Source organism: Mus caroli, unplaced genomic scaffold, assembly GCF_978045245.1.
Source record: "Mus caroli unplaced genomic scaffold, Mus_caroli_1 scaffold_39, whole genome shotgun sequence".
NCBI classification, from domain to species: domain Eukaryota; kingdom Metazoa; phylum Chordata; class Mammalia; order Rodentia; family Muridae; genus Mus; species Mus caroli.
The window spans coordinates 510295-511925 of NW_028227294.1; the positions used below are offsets into that span (position 1 = coordinate 510295).

The window sequence follows — 1631 nt, forward strand, 5'->3', positions numbered from 1 at the left end:
CTTCCTTCCTTCCTTTCTTTCTTTTTTTTCTTTCTTTTTTCTTTTCTTTCTTTTTTTCTGTTTTTTTTTTTTTTTTTTTTTTTTTTGAGGCAGGGTTTCTCTGTGTAGCGCTCTGTCATGGAACTCATTCTGAAGATCAGGCTAACCTGGAACTCATAAATTTGCCTGTCTCTGCCTACCAAGTGCAGGGATTAAGGCTTGTATCACCACACCCAGCGTCTTTGATTTTTTTTTTTCTGGTATTAACTTATTGTTCCCAATGTGGTTTATTTAATTTCATTGTTTTATTTTACTCTCTTCTCTTCTCTTCTCTTCTCTTCTCTTCTCTTCTCTTCTCTTCTCTTCTCTTCTCTTCTCTTCTTTTCTCTTCTTTTCTTTTCTTTTCTTAAATATTTTCTATTTTTACATTTCAAATTCTTTCCTGGTTTCCCCTTCGAAAACCCACTATCCCATCCCACCTCCCCCTACTCACCAATATAACCACTCCTGCTTTCCTGTCCTGGCATTCCCTTACACTGTGGCATGGGGTCTTCCAGGGCCATGCTTCTATTCTCCCACTAGTGTCCAACTAGGCCATCCTCCCATACATATGCCACTGCAGCCATGGGCCCCTCCCTGTGAATTATTTGGTTGGTCTTTTTTTTTAATTGGATATTTTTTAATTTACATTTCAAATGTTGACCTCTTCCCCAGTTTCCCACTTTCCCAGAAACCCCCTGTCACATCCCCTGTGCCCCTGATTCCATGAGCGTGTTCCTCCACCTGCGCACCCACTCCCATCTATCAGTGTGGTGGTTAGCAAGGTTACTTCTCTGTCTCCTCATCATTCAACATCATATTGCAGATCCTGCGGCTGATGGGGAAAAGATGTCCAGATTCTGGGCATTGCGGGGCACCCTCCAGGACATCGATTTCAAGTCACATGTGGGTACATCTTCCTCAAAAACATCTTGTCCGGTTCATAGCTGTCAGCTGGCTCTTTAGTACCTCGGCCAGGCCAATACTGATGTGTCTGCTTCCTGCACAAGCACTGCCCACTTCACTTTGAGGAGCATCTGTGCCAGAAAGTCAGGGTTGAACTCCACAGGGTTGATGAGGATTTCGGTGGCCTACAGGTACAGATGGAAAACATGCATGCCCAAGCTCCACACATGTGAGTTTAGGAGATTGTAGGTAAGCAATTTCATGTGTTCTGCACATTGTTTTTCTGCACAGGACTAATTTTTTTCATTAATTTTGAGATTTATTTACATTTTATATGATAGCTCAATTCCCAGGTTGCCTTCAGCCAATCCCCATCCCATCCACCCTTTCCTTTTTTCCCTTTGAAAAAAGGCTTAGTTTGTGATAATCTTCTACATTGCACTCCATCACTGAGAGAAATCAAGGCAGGAACTCATGTCGGACAATAGGAAGGGCAAATGGATAAAGGCTACTTATTTGCTGGCTTTCTCAGCACAGTTTTCTCAGCTTTTCTTCTTACAAAATATATAAGCTACTTTTAACTTTTATTTTAATAACATTATATATACATTAATGTACATATACATTATTAGAGTGTGTTGCTTGGGTGGATATCTGTGGGCCTTGTTTGTCCAGGATTCACAGACCAGTATAGGGAACATGGTCCT

The 1631-nt window shown here is 41.4% G+C and overlaps 1 pseudogene; it reads right to left on the bottom strand.

Annotated features, from left to right (window-relative positions):
• Positions 1 to 804: 804 nt before the first annotated feature.
• On the bottom strand, positions 805 to 1187 carry LOC146999781 (multifunctional methyltransferase subunit TRM112-like protein pseudogene; annotated as a pseudogene).
• Between the last annotated feature and the right edge of the window lie 444 nt (positions 1188 to 1631).